Raw genomic sequence first — 6006 nt, forward strand, 5'->3', positions numbered from 1 at the left:
TCATTCGGTGTCCCCTGACCACTCCCACTGCCTGCTCAGGCTCAAGGTGTTGTGCTTCACAGGCTTTCCACCAAGGGGATTAGATTATGAAGATCAGGGAGATTAACCCCAATTTTGCAGCCTCTCATCTGAGGCTAAGGCTTTCAAGAACGGATTTCTTTGATATTTTTGGATGCTTTCCGATCATGTTCTGAACCTCTGGGCTCAGAAGAATTTCAAGCTGCACTAAAGTCATTAGTGAAAATCAAGACTCCAGGAACTGATGGAACACCAACTGAAATGTTTCAACAACCGATGGAGCACTGGAAGCACTCAATTGCCTATACCTAGAAATTTGGCCTACAGTAAGGTGACCCAATAAAATGGAATAGAATCCAAAGCAGTCCCAGCAATACATGGACAGGGAACGGTGAGACGTTCAAGCTGGATTCAGAAGAGGCCATGGCACAAGTGAGATCATTGGATAGATCTTAGCTGAAAGCAAAGAACACCATAAAAAATGTTTACTAGATGTATTGATTACTCAAAGGTATTTGACTATAAAAAAAAATCATGCCCACAGCCCAGCTGTAGACAATTAGACATCCCCTCACAGAAGGGTCACAAGGAAGGACCAAGTCAGCCAGGGTGCAGTATAGCATGGAAGAAGAACACAACATTCCTCTCAATCTTTAATTCTTCCTCCCGCCCCCCACTATCATGACCCAGTTCTACCTTACAAACCTGGCTAGATTGGGGCATGTGCACTGGTACAGATAAGAGCTCTTGGCACACGGAATCCAGGACAGATAAACCCCTCAGGAATAGTCATGTGAGTAGCGATACCATAAGGGTTCGGGGAGAAAGGGGGAATAGGGGAACTGACTACAATGATCGATGTATAACACCCCCACCCCCAGGGTGATTGACAACAGAAACATGGGTGAAGGGAGACAGTGAATGGTGTCAGATATGAAAATAATAATAATTTACAATTTATCAAGGGTTCACGGGGGTGGGAGGGTAGCAGAGGAAAAGAAACAAGAGGAACTGATATCAAGCACTCAATGAGAAAGAAAATGCATCAAAAATGATTGTGGCAGCATATGTACAAATTAACTTGATTTTTTTTAAAAGATAACACCAGACCTTAAGTTTATTTAAATAACTCCCAGTGAGCACACAGTGGGCCAATCACTACCATCCAGACAGCTGTCACCAATCGAGTGCTGAGCGAGCTCTCTCTCAATAGGGGCGGCCCCAGCCCTGGCCTCGGACCCCGGGGGGTGGAGCGTCCGCAGTGGAGCGAGGGTTCTTGATGGTTTCGTCTACAGACACCATGAGGCACGCGGCCTCCGAGGCTGCCGTGGGGGCATTGACGCGCACGCACCATCGCGGGCTCCCACACGAAGGCCTCTAAGTTGTCAGCAATGTCCTCGTTGTTGATGTCCACCCCATACCACATGCCTCCCTGGGCATGCCGCGCGCACAGCTTGTTGAGGATGTTGGTGGCATCGAAGCCCGCGTTGTCGCACAGCTGGCGTGGGATGATCTCCAAGGCCTTGGCATAGGCCCCGATCAGCAGCTGCTGCTTCCCGGGCATGGTCCCGGAGTAATCCCGAAGGTACTTGGAGAGCTCCATCCCAATGGCTCCACCGCCAGCCACCACCGAATCCTTCTTGATGGCGGGCCTGACAATCTTGATGGCGTCGTCCATAAACTGCTCAGCACCGCCGTGGAGGCTGATCGTGCAGGTCTTGGCCTTCGGGCAGCCGGTGAAGAAATTGTACCTCTCGCCTGCAGTCTGGGTCTCCTCAAAGACCTGGCAGCTGCCCGGCACTTCTGCAGACAGAGCGTTCACACTGGTCTGGATGGAGCCTCCGCGCGGAGGCCATCATTGTTCTCTTCAGATCCTCTTCGGGCACTCGGCCAGCACAGAACAGGTCCCGGTCAGCAAAGTACTGGGTGGCCACATCCCCCATAGGGAGTTTGGACAAGACAACTTTGGCTCCGGAACGATGAATCTTCTCCAACTTGTCATAAAGAATGTTCCAGTCAGCATCAACAATTGCCTGGTAATCCTCCACTGTGTGCACTCGGACCTCGGCGTTGTCCTTCTCGGCTTTCAGCTCCAGCTCCACACACAGCAGGGCAATCTTGGGGTTACTATACTTTTGGGGCTGCATTTCAAACCCGGCGTAGGAGAACATCTTCTTGAACACGACGCCAGCAACCAGCCGGGACTCCTGCAGGGCTCCGCCTTGTGCTTTCTTGATGCCAGTCATCTTGAGCTGCAGCAGGTCATGAGCATCATCACGGCATCAACCACCATCTTCGCGAAGAAGGCTTTCTGCGGGGAGATCAGCCTGGAGCTCAGCGCGGTCCTGGCGCACGTCTCCAGCAGCTTCCTCTGCTCCACTTTATCTTCTCTCTTCACAGTCACGGCGATTTCTTTCATCTTGCTAACTGCCAATTGGGTGGCGGTGCGGAAAGCTCGGACGGTGATCTGGGGGTGCAAACCTTCCTCCACAGACGGTTTCACCTGCTTGAGAAACTCCGCGGCCAGGAGGGTCACTGAGGTGGTGCCGTGGCCAACCTCAGCGTCTTGGGACTTGGCAATGTCCACTAACGTCTTTGCTGCAGGATGCACGACATCGAGGAATTTCAGAATCGTGGCTCCATCATTCGAAATTGTTGCTTTACCTCGCCCATCCACGATGAGCGTGTGCATGCCCCGTGGGCCCAGGGTGGTCCGCACAGCCTCGGCGATCACCTGGCAGGCGCTGATGTTACTCACGAGCTGGAGGATGCCCTGGGAGCTATCTGCCCCATCTTTCAACAGCATAACTGGTGCACCGCTCTTCCCCCTCTTTTCTCTAGGTCCCGGTCCTCCAGTCTAACTTGATAATTTTATATATGGATTGTTCTAATAGCTGTAAGAGCCCCAATCCAATAAAATGATTTCTTTTTAAAATGTGGATGATATAATATTGAGATAAATTCCAGAACCCTTCGTTATGCTCATATGGAGCCTATACATGGACAGGTGTTTGTCGGGATTGAATTCTTTCACTGTACTTAGTCATGCTGTATGCTGAGCAAATAATTTGAGAACTTGGCTATATAAAGCAGACCACACATGAGAATTAGAGGAAGCTGAGTAATGACCTACAATAGGCAGCCACATGAAGAACTTGCTAACAAAGATCAAGACCGCAGCCTCCAATATGGATTGCAACGAAGGGTAAAGAAAACCAAAATACTCTGAATTTTGAACTGAATAAATAGACATCCTAATGAAGGGAGAGAAGATTGATGTTGTCAAAGATGTATGTTGTTTGACTCCACAATCAATGGTCATGGAAGCAACGATCAAGAAATCAACTGCGGTATTTGAGATCACCACATTTACATTTGAAAGTTGGTCATAGGACATTCCAAGAGAACAAGGGTGGAAACTACAAGGCCTCTTACAACCTAGACCCAGAAATTATACAACTGACTTCCACCACATTCTCTTGATCAAATCAACAGACAAGCTAGCTCAGACTCAGAGGCCTCCATCTTGAAAAGAGAAGTGTTAAATTCTTGGGGCAAAGTGGGACGGATCCAACGGCCTGTGAATCATGAGCAGAGGGGGCTGGAGATTATAGTGGCGATGCCCCTAATCTACAAAACACTGGCTAGCACGACGCATGATTCTGGGAACCAAATCACTCTTCACAGACTGAGAAAAGGGAGGGGAAAACATTGCTCATACAGGAAACCGGTAAAGGTGGTGAACAATGCCTGGGTTCAAATCTCAACTCCATCTCTTTTCAGTCTATAACTTCAGGTAACTTAGTTTACCTCTGTGTCTCCGTGGCTTCATGGCAAACATAGAGGCAGTCATAATGCCGCCTGCCTCCTAGAGTGATCATGAATAGACCTATATACCTACTCTTCACTTACCTACGATCTCACCATCCAACATTTCTCACCACAATAGTAAAAAGTCTGATGATTTGCTGCATTAATTGCACACACCTGACAACAACAAATGCTGAGGAACTAAGCAATAATGCAACTGTCTATGACGGTTAAGATTATGTGTCACTTTGTTGGCCATGGTTCTTAACAGTTTGTCAGTTATCTGGTGACGCAAGTTAGTGTTTATGTAGTGATGGTATTTGACAGTTATGTAATGATGTAGTTATGCTACATTTTATATTCTGAGTGCTCATCCTACATTTTTGTATAATGCCGATTTTCATATAACAACCTAGCCTTTGGAACCTAATGATATTTACAAGTGAGAAATGGACGTGATGTGCACATATAGAGAATATTTAGAAAAGTGACTGGTATATAGTCAATATGTTATAAATAAATGGTATATATTACCATGGAGATTGTTATTTGTTCAGTTGAGATTGAGATAATAGAATCTAGAACTCTGAAACCATATTTCCTCTTGCAATATCTCGGTCTCCTTATACATTGCAGACGATAGACTCTTGCTATCCTCAGGTAGTTTCTTCCACATCCCACTAAAACACAAAGCCGTATTTTTTCTAATAGTACCCCTAACATTAGATCAGTTCTCTCTCTGCACACACCTACACATGCCCAAGCATATCCACCATCTCAACAACAAGTTTTTAAGCAGATATTCTGACCCACAAGTCATTCTCATTGGCTCAGGTTGTCGTTGCTATTGATGCTAAATGCCCACATTGGATGGAGAGAAAAGACTAGTCTTTCAGCTTTTGAGTAGGGGCAATACTCCAGAGCAGAGATTGTAAAGGCCTTAAAACCTACCAGGGAGAGGAAGATCCTAGTTTGTACTAGGCAGATAATACACTTTTATCACTACCGTACAACGATGACAGGGTTATGGTGGAGACACTAAGAGAGAAACTTTTGTCAATTATTTTATCAAAAGAAACATTAAAGACAGTGGGTTCTTCTGGGCTTTTCTGCTCAGAACCCAGAAGTCACCGGGATTTATACTTAGAGACAAAGAACTCAAGACCTGCTGTTCCACCTCAGTTACAAAATATATTTATCCTGGTCATGAGGAAATAGATATGAGAGGGGAGAGAAAGAAAGATTAAGTAGATAGACAAATAGATGTTCATCGTTACAGAGCTGTGATGAGCGTGCCACTTAGAAGAGGGTAGGAGATTCCGAAATTGGGTGTAATGTTTTCTTCTTGGTATTGATATGAAATATTTGGAGTCAAGATGAAGTTTTGGATTTCAATGTCTATAAATTAAACTAAAGTATGGTGTTTTATTTCTCACACAGAGAGCTACTCACTTTTTCTCTTAATTTTCTCTTAAAAATTCTAAGAGTTGATTTTAATCCTTAACACCCAACTAAATGAAGTTCTTTAAAGATAAGTGGATTTTGAAATCTAGTGAAACAGTCTAGGAAGCTACTCAACTTAGTATGTTTCTACCAACTTCCTTTGGAAAACATGGATGAAAACTACAATTCTATAAATGTGAAGAGTTTTTTTTAATTTTGAAATATTCCTATGTCAAAATGATAAATTTCAAATGCACAGAAGCTGAAAATAAGAAGTAAAATATCCTTCTCTAACTATCAGGACCTATCTCCATGGGGACAGTCATTAATTTTCCTGGAGCTTACCATCATAATTCTACATAATATGTTTGTATAGCCACTTCTTGCCTTATCAACTTTACATGGAAACTGTTATTGCCCCTCTATAAACGCAAACAATGGAGGTACTGGGGGTGCAAAGGTTAGTGCTCAGTGACTGACCAAAAACTTGGAGGTTTTGTCCCACCCAGAGGTGCCTTAGAAGAAGAGGCTGGAGACCTGCTGTATAAAGACCACAGGCACTGATAACCCTGCAGAGCACATGAGCTACCACGCTGCAAGTCAATTTGATGGCAACTGTTTTGGTTTTGTTTAATATTTAAAGAAAAAACTATTCAGCCCCCTTACATGCTCCTATTCCACCTCCCAGTGTGTGACTGTGATGCATACAACATCAGAGTTTACCACAGCTACACT

The 6006-nt window shown here is 45.0% G+C and overlaps 1 pseudogene; it reads right to left on the reverse strand.

Moving 5' to 3' along the window:
- Positions 1-1224: 1224 nt before the first annotated feature.
- LOC142447123 (T-complex protein 1 subunit eta pseudogene) lies at positions 1225-2824 on the reverse strand (annotated as a pseudogene).
- Between the last annotated feature and the right edge of the window lie 3182 nt (positions 2825-6006).

Source organism: Tenrec ecaudatus, chromosome 4 (genome assembly GCF_050624435.1).
Source record: "Tenrec ecaudatus isolate mTenEca1 chromosome 4, mTenEca1.hap1, whole genome shotgun sequence".
Classification (NCBI taxonomy): Eukaryota; Metazoa; Chordata; class Mammalia; order Afrosoricida; family Tenrecidae; genus Tenrec; species Tenrec ecaudatus.